At 48.3% G+C, this 17,432-nt stretch overlaps 1 protein-coding gene across 3 annotated transcripts in view; it reads left to right on the forward strand.

The window, feature by feature from the left end:
* Positions 1–17,432, forward strand: part of Syt2 (synaptotagmin 2) — a 108,258-nt gene that overhangs the window by 79,676 nt on the left and 11,150 nt on the right. The gene's annotated exons all lie outside the window — the stretch shown is intronic.

Raw genomic sequence — 17,432 nt, forward strand, 5'->3', positions numbered from 1 at the left:
CAGTCACCCACCTACCCTCCCACCCATCCACCCACTTACCCTCCCACCCAGTCACCCACCCACCCTCCCACCCAGTCACCCTCCCACCCAGTCACCCACCCACCCACCTCCCTCCCTCCCTGTATGGTAGCCCTGGCTTTCTTGCCAGAGCCTGGGCTTTCCTGTGCATAAGGATCACAGCCCTGGCTACTCTGCAGCCCATATGCTATTTGTGTCGGAGGATGGAGCTGTCCTACATTCAGGTGAGGACTTCAAGGCTGCGGGCCATCTTGGAAGATGCAGAGCACTTTCCAAGGGCAGTCAGATGATGTCTTCTTTACCCAAGAGTAGGGCCTTCAGCTGTGACCTATCCTGGGCAAGTGCTGAGCCAAAAACCCAGCTGTCCCTTCCCCTGGGCTTTGCACTTCCCATGCAAGGCTACATACACACTGCCCTGCACTCACAGTGCCTGTGAACACAGTTACACCTATATTTATGCTCCACCGCATGGTGTCCACTTGTATGTGGGCACACACAGCCTTCTGATAACATGTGTACCCTTCATGGCCTGAGAGTTGGAGCCAGCCCTTCTTCTAGCTGAGGTTGAAGATGGCCTGGCACCAATGTCAGGTCCATTTCTTGGCTGGCAGAGCCACCTTCTGCAGCTTCCCTCCTGCTTCTGTTTTTAGTTCCCTGGGCAGGAACCTTGTCCAGGCCTGTAGTCAGCCTGGCTCCTGGACAGACAGCAGGGGACACTACAGGCTCAAACACTCAGATCAAGCAGTAAGCAAGAAGAGCCTTTGTCACCATCCCTGTCACCCAGCCACTGTCCCTGTCACCCCACCACTGTCCCTGTCTCCCAGCCACTGTCCCTGTCATCCCACCACTGTCCCTGTCTTCTAGCCACTGTCCCTGTCATCCCACCAGTATCCCTGTCACCCAGCCACTGTCCCTGTCACCTGGCCACTGTCCCTGTCATCCCACCACTGTCCCTGTCTCCCAGCCACTGTCCCTGTCACCCACTACTGTCCCTGTCTCCCAGCCACTGTCCCTGTCACCTGGCCACTGTCCCTGTCATCCCACCACTGTCCCTGTCTTCTAGCCACTGTCCCTGTCATCCCACCACTGTCCCTGTCTCCCAGCCACTGTCCCTGTCACCCACTACTGTCCCTGTCTCCCAGCCACTGTCCCTGTCACCTGGCCACTGTCCCTGTCATCCCACCACTGTCCCTGTCTTCTAGCCACTGTCCCTGTCATCCCACCACTGTCCCTGTCTTCTAGCCACTGTCCCTGTCATCCTACCACTATCCCTGTCACCCAGCCACTGTCCCTGTCACCTGGCCACCGTCCCTGCTTTTGAGGTCATTCTCTACTTACACGTTGGTACTCCTCACCAAGTAGACACACCCACCACACCATAAATATACCCCTACCCCTACTTTCATTATACACAACACACCCATTGTACCACGTACCTTTCTGAGGTTCTCTATCTCATGTGCCATTCACACCCCATCCCCACATACCCCTACCCATCACAGACACCATATAGCCTCCAGAACACTTCCACATACACTCTACTTACTGCAAAGCATATGACCCGGTGAAGCACCACATGTCACACCATGTACACACCACCACACACTACCTGTCACTCATAGCCCCACCCCACCCCATACACCCTACCTACCACACCTCTACCTGCCACGCACGCCCCTACCTCTATTCCCCACCCCCACTAAATACATGCACCTCACATACATACATACACACACATGCATACATACATACACACACACACACATACATAAACAGGTACATACACACATATATACACACACACATACACAAATACATACACACATACATACACACATACATACTACACACATGCCCACTGTGTCCAGTATATTCCACACACCATATACCTTAGACTCTTGCCACCCACATCACTCCTTCCTACACACACCACACACCGTTCTATGTCCCTATCCCTATTACATACTACATATATAGCACACGTTCCTGCCCCCACACGACATGCTTCAAATTCACATATAACCTATTCCTCACACCACACTCTCACACTCCATATCCATACGGCTGTACACAACACCTCACACATTTTGTGTTTATACACCACACACCCTTCTGAAAGCCCGAGATGCTGAGCCAGATGCTTGTGTGGTCAGAGAAGAGGAGTGTCCATTCTGAAATGAAGATATGCCTCTGGCGTAAAGGGCAGCAGGGCAGTTGGAAGGCACAGTGTACTTCACGTATGGCGGGATGTGTGCCTCCCCTCCCTCTCTCTGTCTCTGTCTCTGTCTCTGTCTCTGTCTCTGTCTCTGTCTCTGTCTCTCTGTCTCTCTGTCTCTGTCTCTCTCTCTCTCTCTCTCTCTCTCTCTCTCTCTCTCTCTCTCTCTCTCTCTGTGTGTGTCTGTCCTCTGGGCGAGCCTGTTCCCAGCCATACTTCCTAGATCATGACCAGAGGCAGAGCGCCGCTACCCTGCTTGTCTCCCTTCCTGTCAGACCATGCTCATACCAAGGCTCCCCAAGGCCCCAAGCCAGCGCCCTACCCTTGCTTCCACTGTCCCTGCTTAGCACCTATGCAGGCCTCCCACCCTTCTGTCCTTCCAAGCATCACAGTGCCCAGGCAGTAGATGCCCAGATAGTAGACAGTATGGCCTCCTTTCCTTCTAGGACAGCTGCCTGCAGTGCAGGGTTGGGGGATTCTCTGGAGTCCTGAGGAAGCGACTCCTGAGGCCGGAGGCAGCTGGGGTGCAGGTGATCTGGTTGGCAAATGGTCCAGCAACTTTAGTGACTTGGCTGACGAGGTCAAGGAAGCCTTGCTCTTGCCCCTGTCCTTAAAGTGGTGACGTTTCCACTCTTCTCTGGTCAAGCTGAGACCCTCACTTGAGGGGTAGAGCGGAGTGGTGCAGTGGTGACTGATGGGAGCACCTAGCCTTCAACCCTTATGGTGAGTTAGCCAGGGATACAGTGGGTACCCCACTGGTGGGGCTTGGTGGGGTATGAAAGGGGTGGGCAGGGGTAGGGAGTCCAGATGACTGCTGTTGTTAGCCATGTGATGCATCTGGCTGGCGGGGGGTGGGGGGTGTTCTGGCTTCAGTTTGGGTGTCTCCAAAGGCAGGCTTAGCCATGCAAGGTCTGAGAGGCTCCTCCGTGCCCAGACCCTGGGTGTGGGTTGAGAGCTTTGATCCTTGGTGACCACAGCTGCCCTTCAGGAGCAGAGCAGGGTGGGTAACCTTTGCTTAGGGCTGTGCAAGAGCTAAGACCCAGGGAGGCTGACAATCCTGCCCAAGGTCACCCACTGCAAGTGAACATGCAGCAGGGCTCAGTCCCAGCCGTCAGATCCTGAGCCTCAGCCCGCAGCCTTTGGCTCTGGGCCATCTCTCGGGTGGCCTGAGACTTAAGATCTCTGCCTAGATGTAAAGGAAGGAAAGTGAGTATTGCTGCAGCAGGAGAAATGGAGGTTAGACTCGTGGAGGGTCTTTCCCATTCTGAGGACCCTGGGGTGGGCAGCTTCCCCAAGTCTGATCAAGAACAGACCCTGTTTCTCCGTGTGAGGTGTGACAGCTTGTTCTGAGGCAGAGGGACATGTGGCTGACCTGGGAAGGTGAGCTAGGCTGGAGTGAACAAGCAGCTCAAAGAAATGAGTGATTTATTTTCAACGCAAGCTAGAAATGAACTCATTAAAACTTTATTCTCTGCCTCCCGGCACCAAATGTTGGACTGGAGCTTTGGTGCAAACATAAAGTTGTGAATTTATCCTTGAATATCGATCGCTTGAGCTGGGCCTCAGCGACGGTCACCCTTCTGGCTACCCATTTCCCATATCATTACTTTGCCTTCTGCAAACACCGTGCTAGGAAAGATTAAACAAGCCAAGCCTAGGCACTCTCCCTCATCCGCCTTAATCAAGGCCAGAGCTGAGCAGATAATCCGCAGAAGTCCATAGTCCCCAAATCATATTTAATTGGTGGAGATGGCAGCTATGGGTGTGTGCATGTGCACATGCAGGAGATTTTGACTAGTGCGGGGCCTCAGACCCTCTTGCATTCTGGAGTCAGCTGTGGAAGGAAGGCCCCATGCTGCAGGATAGGGTGGGACTCTAGGGCACAAGCAGGACAGAGGGGAAATGGTGTCCTGGGGGGTGAGAGTGGCCCTGGTGACATTTCCAGCTGTAAGGCCTCTCTGTGGGGCCTATTGTTCTCTCTGAAGGTCAGTCCCAGCTCCTGGGTGTGAAGGGTGATTATGCGCAGATATGTTATTATCAGATTCCAAACTCAAAAGGTAGACACACAAAGGGGGGGAGCATGTGCATGCTCCATTCCTGTGGTCTCCTGGGGGCAATGGCAGCCAGTGCCGTCCTGTTTCCAGAGATATCCCTCCCCTTTGTACCGTGGCTTGATACTATCTCTGTGAAGATTACTCTGTGGCCTTGCATGGAAGCACGTCTGCTGGGACGGTCCCACACAAGTCAAAGACTCCCTTAGGAGGCCTTCACCTCTGCTCCTGGACCTTGCTAGACATGTTTAGAGCCGAGTGTGAAGGCAGCAAGGTCTTTTCATGCCCACCTGACTGTTCTCTCCAAGTCTAAGGGTACAGGGGCCATTGGTGCTGCAAGGTAGAGGAGAGCCCCCATCTACCATCTTGGGATTTCCTAGGCTTGCTCTCGGTGTCCTTCTCTACCCACCCACAGTCCTGCTTCTTGTCCCAAGAGCCAGCTTCCTGTTGGTTTGCTCTGTAGACAGAGGAACAGATGAAAGGACTCTTCTACCAGGTGGCCACCTGCTCTCCAACCCATCCACCTCAAGCCACACTAGTTACCAGGCAGAGGGCAGGGACCATGTGGATATCAAGTGTCAGGGACCCCTGGTGTTCTCCTCTCTGCTAGGATGCAGGCTCTGCCCACATGCTCAGTGGTTCCCAGCTTGGGGCCATGGCTACCCTGAGCATTGTGACTGCGGCTGTGGCCAGGGGAAGGAGGAGGCCTTTTGAACCTTCTCTTCTGTTTAGTCTCAGGCCTCGAGTGCACTCATTCCTCTGTCATCGTGCCCACAGCCCCTCCCCTAGCTCTACACCTAGCAGAGTGGGAAGGCAGATTTAGACTCCAATTGTTCTGCTGAACCAAAAGTGTGACCTTGGGCAGGCTGCCGCTCACCTGTCTCCCCGCAGCACGAGCGAACCACGCTCATCCTGTCCTCCTCCCACACTGTGAGCTGTGGTCACTAAGCCTGCCGTTGCCATGGTGTCCCTCCACTGCCACGGCACCTGGGTGGTTCCTTCACTCCCCACTTCTCTCGGCCTCTGCTTCTCTGGCAGGTCTTTTCAAATCACATAGATATCAGTGTCCAGGTATACTCCCCTACCCCTTGTTCAGAGAACATTGGGGTGAAATTGCAACGCACACTGCCAGGCAATATTGCAGCCTGCTGGCCTGCTGCTGAGGGTACCAAAGGGCATGTGCATGCCAGCCAGTCTCCAGGGCCACAATGGTGACCATGCCTAGGAGACTCTTCCCCAACCAGTTTTTACCTAAACATCTGCTTCCTTGGTCTTCTCTCTATAGGCCTTGACCCCAGGCCTTGTATGCAGGGCATCTCCGCCGGGCTTCTCTGGAGAAGCTTCCGCCTCCTCTACCTAATGGGGCCATTTCATGCTTCCATGGTCAGGTGATTCCAACCCGGCAGGGGCTCCTCTGGTCTGGGAGCACCCGGAACCTGATTCATTTATCATCTTCAGCTCCTCAGCTGGCTGCCTTCTGATCCTTGCTAGGCCACGGGAGCCCTGCATCTCACAGGGTGCCCAAGCTGAAGGGTGCAGTGGTGTGAGATGGGGTGCAGTTAGGAGCTGGGGCTAGAGGTCCAGAGACAGATTCTGCTGCCATGTAACCTTGACCCAGTCAGTCACTTCCCCCTCTGGCCCTCCTTTTCTTATGAGAGTCTTGAGACTCCAAGCCTTGTCTTCAGCCTCTTCTCTCCTGGCTTCTGGAGATCCGTGGGGATGGAGACTACCTGCCTCTCCTCTTATTTAAAGTCAAGAGGAAGGTAGTTTTCTGAAGTGCTGTAGAAGTGGTTGGTAACAGCCGCTCACACAGATATCCGAGGAGAGCAACTGTGGACCTAATGGGTAGAAGAGTCCTGTCCTATCACTTATTTACTGAGCACCTACTAAGTGTTAGTCCAAACTCCAGGGAATGGAGAGGAACAGATGTAGTTGATAAAATAAAGTGAGTGGTGAAACGAAGTCTGGGAAGGAAGCATGAGGTGCCACAGTTGGGCAGAGATGCTATTTTAAATGCAGTCTTCTGCGATGGTCTTTGCTGTCTGAGGGCGTGAGCTACGTAGACCTGGGCAGGAAAGAGTGGGGTTTTTTCTTTTTTTATGTTTTTTTTTGTTTGTTTTTTTTTCATTTTGTTTTTTTGTTTGTTTGTTTGTTTGTTTGTTTTTGTTTTTTGTTTTTTGTTTTGTTTTCTCCTTTGGAGAAGGAACAGCAGCTGTAAGGCCTGAGGTGGTGTCTGGCATGTTTGGGATAAGCAGGGAATCTGGTGTGATCTGAAGGAGGATTGGGAGACCTTTGGGAGAGACAGGGGTGAGGGTCAGTCCTGGCACATGGCCTCAAAGGCTGGCATGAGGTTGTAATCATAATACAAACAAAAAACAAGTGATGCTTGCTTGTAATCCCAGCACTTGAAGGACTGAGGCAGGAGGAATACCAGTTGGCTGCCAACCTGAGATTATAGTAAGATCCCGTCTCAAAACAACAGCAACAGCAAACAATGGCACTGTTGAGTTTTAATCACAGAACCACTCAGCCTGGTGGGCAGAAAACAAACTGGGAGGGGCACTAGGGACAGGAGATGCCCCCAGGGGGGCTAATTCGCAAGTTGGAGGGGCAGAGGGAGAAGGAAGACAGGTACCTGTCTCCTTTTCCTCTTTGTATTTCCTTATATTCACTGGTAAGAGGATGGGGGATGACATCTAGGGGACAGGGTAGTTGGTTACTTTAGGACTAGGCTGCTGACGATATCTGAGTCTCTGGTGTAGAGTGTGAGAAGATAGCAAGGGCACATAGACTCAAGTAGCTGAGGGACAGGCTCTGCATTGGGCAGTTGGGCTGGATGTGTGGGTTCTCAGCATCAGCCAGTCTAACACCAGCCCCAGCCCACACTGGGTGTCATAGCTGCCTCCCATGGCTCAGAAGCCTGGTGCCTAGGGAGGGGAAAGAAACTACCCCAGGTCACATGCCTGAGGTCTGATTCCAGAGCTTGGGTCTGATACAGGAGAGTGTGTGGGGGGGTGGTTCTCATAACCCCCAGGCTTCAGTTTCCTCACGTCTGTTTTTGGGTGATGTCCCTGGACTTGGCTGGTATCTTCTGGAATAGTCCAGTCTATAGCTGTGGAAAGACCTATGGATTCTCCTGTCTCCAGTGCCCTGGTGACATGGGAAGGCCACAGCCATTGGCTTCAGGATTGCCTGTGAATGACATGGTATGACCCGATGACCCAAGGATCTCCTGTGAGGGCTGTGAGGCAGGGCTCTGTATCTGTTCCCAGCTGCTGCAGGAGGAAGCGTCTCTGATGATGGCTGAGCCAGGCACTGATCTGTGAGTATAGCGTTAGGAGTCATTTTATTACTACTTAAAAAGACCAGTAGCATTTGGTTTTACACAGCGTCTCTGGGCTATATTCTCTGGGTTTTGGTCATCCAAGCAGTGTTGGGTATGAGCTTCATCTTGTGGAGTGGATCTCAGACATTGATTGGTCACTTCCACAAGCTTTGTGCCGCCACTGCCCTGGCATATTTTGCAGGCAGGACAGCATTGCAGATCAAAAGCTTTGTGACTTGGTTAGTGTATTCCTTCCTCCCTTCCTCCCCTTTTCCCTTCTTTCTTTCTTTCCTTCTCTCTCTCTTTCTCTCTCTCTCTTTCCCTTCCTTCCTTCCTTCCTTCCTTCCTTCCTTCCTTCCTTCCTTCCTTCCTTTGTTATCTTGCAGACTTCCCTGTGAAGGAGGACACAGAAAGAATCTAGCTAGGAGTCAGAAGGGATGGAGGACACAGGGCAGCAGAACTCTAAATCAGCCGAGCAAAGAGCTCATATGAACTCACAGAGGCGGAAGCAGCAAGCACAGGGTGTGGCCCTGCACCGGGTCCTCTGGATATGTTATGGATTTTAGTTTTGTGTTTTTATGGAACTCCTGAGTGTGAATAAGTGAGTCTTCGATTCTTGTGCCTTCTCTTGGGCTCTTTTCCTTCTGTTGGTTTTTCTTGTCCAACTTTGATGCCTTGATTTTGTTTTACTTTATTTTGTTTTATTTTTTGTGTTTTGTTATCTCTTAGAGGCCTGTTATGTTCCAATGAGACACGGAAAGGGAGTGTGGATCCAGAGGGGAGGGAAGTAGGGAGGGACTGGGAGGAGTGGACGGAGGGAAACTGTAACCAGGATATATCATATGAGAGAAGAATCTATTTTCAATAAGAGGGGAAAAAAAAAAGAATCTAGCAAGAAAGGGTACTCTAGTGGAGAACTGGGGTTCAATTCCCAGCATACACATGGTTGGTCACTTCAAGGTTCTCTGACTTCCTCTTTTGGCCTCTATGATCAAAGAGACATATAAGTTGTGCACAAGCATAGATACAGGCAAAATCACCTATACACATAAAAGTAAAATAAAATATGATAAAATAAAAATATAGCAAGATACCCAAAAGATTATTTTAGAAGAAACACAATGACAGAAAGATTGTAACCATTGAGTACCGACCATGCCAAAAGGAAAATGGAGGAAGCCCAAACCTAAAGTGAGTTACAGCTTTAAGGTCAGGAATGAGTTTACCTCTGTGTGACAGCTGATTGTCCTAGTACAGGACAGCAGCCCGTACTCAGGGCTTAAATGTTTTATTATCTTTATTTATTTATGTGATATGTATATGTGTGTGGGCATGTGCATGCCTCAGTGCATATGTGATTCTTTCCTTCTGACATGCAGGTTCTGGGGATTGAACTCAGATCCTTACACTTGGCAGCAAACATTTTTATGTCTGGACTGTCTCACCAGCACCACACTGAAGGTCTAATGAGAAGGTCTGAAAGGTCCCAGTCACTGTTTGCCCTCTTTTAAGGTTTAAAATTAAGTTTAGTGGAGCTTTTGTGTGTATATATAATTATGGATTGTTTTATTCTTTGGCTATGCTTTCCTGCTGGGTGTTTAAGTCCATGCAAGGAGGGCCCACGTTAGTTAGCTCTTCTCCAGTTACTGATAAGGTCAGCTGAGACACCTCAGAAGTTACTCTTAGGGACTTGCTGGGAGCCCTATGGCTCGTTTAGGTGGTGGTGGGATTTTTTTTTTTAAGATTTATTTTGAATTTTGTGTCTGTGTCTGTGTGTGGGTTTGTGTAAGTGAGTGCAGGTACCCATGGAGGCCAGAGGAGGATATCGGATCCCCTCTGGAGCTGGAGTTACAGGCAGTTGTAAGCTGTCCTGTGTGGGTGCTGCAAACTGAACTCAGGGCCTCTGCAGGAGCAGTATGCATTTTTAGGCACTGAGCCATCTCTCCAGGCCCTTGTGCCCCACCCCACTGGTATGATCTGGGATAGACCAGAGTCTTCCTGACCAAGTAGCTTTCAAGCCTTCTCTTTGTAGAATAAATCCTGATGAGTTCAGCCTCTGGCATCTCCAGGTCTCTCTGATCAAGACCATGGCATGTGACTAGCTGGAGCTACAGGGTCCTTTCTGGCTTGTCCCATCATCCCCTGAGACCTAGTAGACTGGGGAATAAATGCTGGCTGCCCTTTAGGCCCCTGTGTTCTCATTGGCTTTGTCAGTGAGGGTGGTTTTGAACACCCAGCCCATGACAGCACTGTGAAAGAAGCTATGGGGTTAAAAACTTAGCTTTTGTGTGACACTTTGACAAAGCTGGACAGAGACATTTAAAAATAAATCCGACTCTGTAAAGGCTTCCCCTCCCCCCCCCCCCCATTAGAAACTGAGAGCAGTTATCGTAATAAAAATAAAATCTTGGTTCTTTAGGCAAGTTTCTGTAAACCCATGCTGTTTTTAAGTTTTAAATTCCATAAAGCTCTCTGTGATGTTAACTCTTTGGTTTTATCCTAAGCTCTCTCTGTTTTTATTTCTGATAGTCCTTTGCTTTTGGACAGACGCTCTGAACAAAATCCTCTCTCATAGAAAACATTTTCTTTTCTCTTTAATTAAAATTTTTATATTTATATTATAAATATCTTCTATTTATAACATATATAATCTTTTTTGCTTTTAACAGAATGTCTTTTATGAATTCTTTGACAATTTCATACATGTAAACAGTGTATCTTGGTCATATCAGCCCTTAGCTACCCTTCCACACTCCCCTGGGGTCCCCCTCCCCACTTCACGCCCTCCCCACTTTCTTTGTTGAGTCTGTTAATGTTGCCTATTGGCATGTTGACTGAATCTGTTGGCTTGATCTTCTGCGGGTCACCATAACTACAGTGGGGTCCCAGGAGATCACACCAGCAGGGGTGGTGCACAAGGGGCTGGAGAGATGGCTCAGTGCTTAAGAGTGCATACTGTTCCCACAGAGGCCCTGAGTTCAGTTTGCAGCACTCACATAGGACAGCTTATGTGAACCCCCTGGTCATGTCGTGTCCCAAGGACAGAATTTCACCGTCCTTCTCCCTGTCCTGCTCTTACTTTCTTTCTGTCTTCCTCATCCAAGGTGAGATGCTCCCGGAGCCTTAGTGGGAGTGGGTGTGTTTGATATAGGTGTCCCATTTAGAGCTGAGCACTTAGTAGGCAACTTATTTTCAGTACTCGTACCAGTTGTTTCTGCATTGACCGCTACAGAAAGCAGCTTCTCTGGCCAAGGTTGCGGGCAGCAGTAATCTAGTGAGTAAGTGGGATACTTGGAAACTGGTCTGATAATGTGTCCATATAGCAAGGTAATAGTAGCAGGGTTCTCTCTAGGGCCTATACTTTCTGTACTTACGAGCTTTTGACCCTTTTTGCAGAACCAGGTATGAATTTCCTCTAATGGAGTAGACCTCAAATCCAATTGGTTGGTTACCCACGTAACTGGCATGCCTCCATTATAGCAGTGGGCACATCGTGCCAGGCAAGTCAGCATGCAGTGCTCATGGCTTGGTGACACCATTGCTGGCTTTTCTCCCCTGGTGATATAGCACACTGCGGCACTATGAAAGCTAGCTGTCTTAGTTGCTTTTCTATTGTGGTGGTAAGACACCATGAGCAAGAAACACATTGTAGAAAGAGTTTATTGGGGGCTTTCAGTTTTGGAGGGTTAGAGTCCATGACCCTCATGGTAGGAAGCATGGTAGTGGTCATATCACTTCATGGCAGGCATGGTGCCAGAGCAGTGGCTGAGAAGTTTGCATTTTGAGACCCAACTAGGAGTCAGAGAGAGCTAACTGGGAACAGCATGAGCTTTTGAGGTCTCAAAACCCACCCTTAGAGACACACCTCCTTCAACAGGCCACACCTCCTGATCCTTCTCAAACAGTTCCACCACTGAGACCAAGTATTCAAACATACAGCCTATAGGGACCATGCTCATTCAAGCCACCACACTAGCTATTAGGGAGGAAGTTTTTAGGTGACCCCCAGCTTGATTTCTCTGTCCTGAAACCAAGGTGTGTTAGGCCGCTACTATCTAGGTCTGGTAGACAACCAAGAACAGGGGTCATCTTGTAGAGTTTTGATATTCTCTGAGGCCTTCCTGACCAGCAATACCTAGGGAGCCATCCCACACTTGGCACCAAGATTTTCATTAAATAACCATGTCTTTTCGGGGAAACACTGTCCACCTGTATGGACAGGGTATCTATGCTCAGATTCTTTTTATAAAAAATTATATTTTAAAATAAGCTTACCAAGTAGTGAATTTCTAAAGGATTTGTCGTATATCCTAGGTTTTAGGTGACTCACTCTCCCCCGTGTATCTCCTTCTTAGTTTTTGTTTGTTTTATTTTTTTTTAACAAAATTTAGAAAAAAATTTTTAATGAAACTACTTTGTATTTTAATGAAACCCAGAAAGCTATATCTGAAATAAAGGCAAAACATTTATAGCAGCCATGGAGATAATACATGTATTTTTTTTTAACCAACAAATTTAAATGAACTAATTTGTTAAAGATTTGAGTATTTAGAAACTGCATTTATTTTTATTTTTTTTTAATGTTTTTTAATTTAGGCTCATGAAGCTACAAATCAGGATAAAATTCTGGCTTTTTTTGCTTTTGTTTAGTGTCTGCCCCTTTCCTGCAGTCTATGTGTGCACTTCTTCGGGTGAGCATCTCATTACTCAGAGAAAGCTGAAAGCACAGACATAATTCATCATCCCAGTTTGGGCTTGCAGGACTAGCAGAGCCTGTAGAGCCCCGTCCTTGAAGAGAGCTGTACCCTGGATCAGGAGTCCTCGTATTCTGACAGCCAGGTTGTTCACTCAGACGATAGAGACTTCAGAACAGAGACTAATATCAACTAAATTATACCTGACTGAGACTGTTTAATCAAATATACCCTTTACTTTTTATTTTACAATCTTAGTTACATTATAAACGAAAAGAAATTTGGGCCAACAACATTTTTGGTTTATGGACCACATGAGCAATGTAAAAACACTAGCACATGTCAGCCGCGTACAAATACATATATAAAGACAAGACAGACTTTTAAAATGCCAAAGACTTTGTAACTCTTGTCAGCTTTAGGTTTAAGTTAATCAGGCCATTTTTCATAGCATAAGCAATTCTTAATCCCAAATCTAGACTCTCAGAGAAATGACTTTCAATATAAGTAGTTTTAAAGGTACGGAGCTTAGCTAACATGATTGGTCATGGGACTTACGCAGTGCTAGGTTCTGAAATTATTATTATTTAATTGAACAAGACAGCAGCCTTGAAAAGCCTGATTCCTGAAGGGGAGAACACAGGTGAACAGGCAATATCTTTTATATTTTAATGTCATAAAAGTAGTTAGAATGTACCTTAAATTGTAGGTACATTCTAAGATTTAATAACAGCCATTTATATTGCATTTGGAGTGAGCATACGCAGATTTTAATTTGCTGCTGGTTTGGATTGCACCACCTATAATTTTCACTGTGAAAGGGGGATTTAATGTAAAGATCTTTGGTAAACATTTCACCCGTTTTTGAAGAAAATCTATTTATCCAATGTAAAACCTCATGGAGCTTTTTACCTTATGACACTAGTGAATATTATTTTATATAAGCAAATAGCATTTTCAAGTGTTATAAGGAGCCGGTTAGATGTGTCAGGGATAGTGGGACTTGCTGTCAAACCTGATGACCTGGCTTGATTCCTGGAACACATACAGTAGAAAGAGACCTGAGTGTTTCAACTTGTCCTCTGACCTCCACATGTGCACTATGACATGTGAGTAACCTCACCAGACAGACAAACAAATGTCACATTTTAAAAAGCTTTAGGAGATGTTCAGTAGACTCAAAGATACCATGCTAATATACTTTTTTAAGATTTGTTTTATGTATGTGAATACACTGTCACTGTTTTCAGACACACCAGAAGAGGGCATCGGATCCCATTACAGATGGTTGTGAGCCACCATGTGGTTGCTGGGAATTGAACTCAGGACCTCTGAAAGAGCAGTCAGTGCTCTTAACCACTGAGCCATCTCTTCAGCACCACTGATATGTTTTAAGAAGTTAAGGAGGCCTACATTTTTAAGGCAGGGTGCCTCTATTAGGCCTTTTAACACAATCCACAAACACTCATATTTATACACAGGCACATACAGTTTTTAAATAGGCATGCCAAAAGCAAAAATAGAAAGTAAGTTTAGTGAACATTAAGTAAATAAATGAATAGAAAAAACCTGACATAGCTACAGGCTTTGTTCCCCAGGTGAGTTGGGGGAGGGGTTCTAGAGACAATGACATATGATAGTGACATATGACAGTGACATGGAGCGCCTGTGAACATACATGGCACACTGTGGTAGTGAGGTAAAAAGGTTTTTTTTTTCCTCTGTCTTTGGATGGAAAGAGGCTGACTCTTGGGGCATCGATAATTCAGTCTTTTGTTTGTCTGTCTGTGTTTTGTCTAATACCTTCGGTTCTGTCTCGTGAGGTTGTCACAGCAGTGCCCTTCCTCCAGGCTGCAGTGTAGGCACCAAGAAGGCAGTATCCAGACGCTGAGTTTGTGGGTCTGAAGATAAAGTTCCTGGGCTAAGATACTCATTTGGGTTAGTGAGTTCTAGAATCATCTTTGGGCAGTAAGAACAGAAGGAGTAGTAGGCCTGGCCTGAGGAACACAGTTGTACCCCTGGGAGAGCAAGAGGAGGAAGGCAAGAGTCTTCCAAGTCCCCAGGAGTCCAGAGACAATCAAGCTAGAATACAGACTGAGGCATGGCAGTTCGTGTGTGCTGGTTCCTAGTCATGTTCTGGGGAGCTTTTAGAGAGCACTCCAACTTCTTTCTTGTATGGCTGAAGTTCCATGACTGAAGAAGGAGCACAGACTCTAACCATACAGTGTCCAGACTCTTCCCCTAATGGGAGAGCTGTAGGTGGAGGAGGGGTGGAGGATGGTCACTGTGCTGTGTGTCCTACAGTCCTCCCTCTGCTGTGTCCCACAGACCTCCCTCTGCTATGTTCCACAGTGCTCCTTCCTCTGCTGTGTCCCACAGTCCTCCCTCTGCTGTGTCCCACAGTCCTCTCTCTGCTGTGTCCCACAGTCCTCTCTCTGCTGTGTCCCACAGTCCTCCCTCTGCTGTGTCCCACAGTCCTCCCTCTGCTGTGTCCCACAGTCCTCTCTCTGCTGTGTCCCACAGTCCTCCCTCTGCTGTGTCCCACAGTCCTCCCTCTGCTGTGTCCCACAGTCCTCCCTCTGCTGTGTCCCACAGTCCTCCCTCTGCTGTGTCCCACAGTCCTCCCTCTGCTGTGTCCCACAGTCCTCCCTCTGCTGTGTCCCACAGTCCTCCCTCTGCTGTGTCCCACAGTCCTCCCTCTGCTATGTTCCACAGTGCTCCTCCCTCTGCTGTGTTCCACAGTCCTCCCTCTGCTATGTCCCACAGTTCTCCCTCTGCTGTGTCCCACAGTTCTCCTTCCGCTGTGTCCCACAGTCCTCCCTCTGCTGTGTCACAAGTCCTCCCTCTGCTGTGTCCCACAGTCCTCCCTCTGCTGTGTCCCACAGTCCTCCTCCCTCCTTTTCAGGTAAGTTGGACTGAATAAGAGGATATGGACAGGCTGGAGCTCTGCAGAGTGGAACAGAACGTGTGACCTGAGTCCCATTGCCCACCATTTCTGTCTTAAAAGTGGGCTCCGGACACTGGCGGGACATATGTAGGCCGTCAGAGGTTGCCCTTTTTCTTTGCATCTCCACCTATGTTCATAGAGAGTCACAAGAGGCTTCATATCCTTTCTGCCTGTTCTTACCAAACCTGTCCAGCTGCAAGGTGATGTTTAATTTTCTGTCTTTATCTGAACTTCCCCATCACCCAGTTTGTACTGAGGCCAGAGAGGATTACAGAAAAAAAACCACTTCCTTTCCCTTCATGCTTTCAGAATAAACCTTATTCCAACACTTGAGGCTGAAGAGTCCCACGGGGTCCAAGGGACAGGGTTAGGTGAAGAGACAAGAGTTGGGGCCTCTGTAGAGAGGCAGTCCTTGTGTCCACTCCAAGGCCTTACAGACATCTGATGGGTTAGAGCTCTCTTCCATCACGTGTTGCTCAGGCATCCCAGGGCAGGTCCGAGAGCAGCCACAGAAGGGCTAGAAGCTCTGGTGTGGATCTATCAGGTCTTCTACTCTTACTTGCTCCCCAGTCAGGGTCTGAACCCATCTCTTAGTTGTCTCTCTCAGAACTGAGTTCTGTGGTCCAGTCCCTGCTGTGATACCTGTGGGGTGGGGTGATTTCTTTTCTCTTGGTGAATTAAGATAATTCTCTCAAGAAGTGGGGAGCAGTCAATAAAATTCTCAAGCTCTTGGGCTGCTCTCTCAGAGAATACACTGAGTTTTATGAATGGCTTTGGTATTATTATTATTATTATTATTATTATTATTATTATTATTAAGTTTTAAATTGACATTGAGGTTAAAAGAGAAAATGTGTAGCTCTCTGTGGGGAGATGACAGAAGGTGGCTATCATCCTTGCAGCCACCTTGAGCCATATACCCTGACAAGAGACTTGTTTACAATAGCCTACAACAGCTGAGCACACTCTGATAACATCTCGTTTTAGATACCCAGGGTTTTCCCTTGGGTGTGTGAGACTCAAAGGTGTGACTTAAAGGTGTGATTCAGAGATAAGACTTAAAGGCGTGGCTTAAAGGTGTGACTTAGAAGTGAGACATATAAAAGGCAAGAGGCAGACAGAAGAAATTATTAGACACTTGAGACAGAAGAAAGCAACTAGGAACTAGACACTTGGACTAGAGAACTGGGATTAGGACTTGGTGCCAAAACCCAGGACTTGAGACTTGGAGGCACTAGGGACTAGGAACTAGGGACTAGGAACTCGAGACTTGGGACTTGGACTAGGAAGAGAGACTGAAGAGTAAATGGGATTTGAATCACACTCTGTCTGGTCTCCATTCTTCGTGTCTGTCCTCATTCTCTCTCTTGCTGAACCCCGACCCACAGACCGGAGCAGCTTGGGGCAGCATGGGCTCTAACAATTTAGCCCCCAAGGCTTTTGGCAGTGCGGGTTCCAACATTGACAGAGCAGTTCGCAACATTTTGGCCCCCAAGCGTGAGGCAGAGCAGTTCTCAACATTTTGGCGTCCAACGTGGGGCAGCTCTCCCCACCTCCTCTTCCCACCTCCTTTGGACCTCATACTCCCAAGCCTGTTTTGTCACCTGGGAAATTCTTGGGGATAATATGCAGTGAAGGAACACAGAGGAATTGAATGCGGTTAGGGTATAATGAAGAAATAAAGAAGGCATTGATGTAGTGATGTGGCAGGCACAGTTAACTGAGAGTTCCCTGGGAATCAGCATGTGAAGCTGGCTGGCTTTAGGACCCTAAGGGAGACAGAGTCTGTGCGGGTCTCTTGGGGGACTATGTCTGTGGGAAAGAGGCTGGGTAAGAGTCACTGTAGTACCCTGTCCAGAGCCCTGCCCACCATTCCTGTCATCTTGGCGGGTGCTGGGGAAGGTGGAAGGGAGGAAGAATAGAAGAGACTGAGTGAATGCCAACAGCACAGGAAAGTGTGAGTGTGGTATGGTCTCATTAGCACCAGAATGACTGTCCCCTATTTGCTCACCCAGGTGATCAGTGACCATGTGGTCAGTGGCCAACTCCATGAATTTCCCAGATTCAGCCAATCTGAAACACTGCACTACTATACAGTCGACACTCAGTGTGTGTATCATTGCCTCAACTCACAACCCAGGAGGGTGAGAGAGGAGGACCAGGCACATCATTGGCTCTTGGC

This window comes from Arvicanthis niloticus, chromosome 10, assembly GCF_011762505.2.
Source record: "Arvicanthis niloticus isolate mArvNil1 chromosome 10, mArvNil1.pat.X, whole genome shotgun sequence".
Classification (NCBI taxonomy): Eukaryota; Metazoa; Chordata; class Mammalia; order Rodentia; family Muridae; genus Arvicanthis; species Arvicanthis niloticus.